The following is a 214-nucleotide window of genomic DNA, read 5'->3' on the forward strand; positions in this document are numbered from 1 at the left end:
GTGTGTGTGTGAGGTATTGTAAAACGAGCATTCTACAGCGCGATCAGTCACGCTGTCATCCATAAAAAGGACTTTAAATTTAGCGAGAGGCTCACGCAAATTTCCTTAAAGCAGCCTTTTGCATATGAATGTTAAAGCGCAAGTTATGAACGTCAGGGATGAATAGATGGGACGTGATGACATAAGGTATGTGGTACACTATATTTTGATCCAA

The sequence above is a fragment of the Penaeus monodon genome, chromosome 29 (assembly GCF_015228065.2).
Source record: "Penaeus monodon isolate SGIC_2016 chromosome 29, NSTDA_Pmon_1, whole genome shotgun sequence".
NCBI lineage: Eukaryota > Metazoa > Arthropoda > Malacostraca > Decapoda > Penaeidae > Penaeus > Penaeus monodon.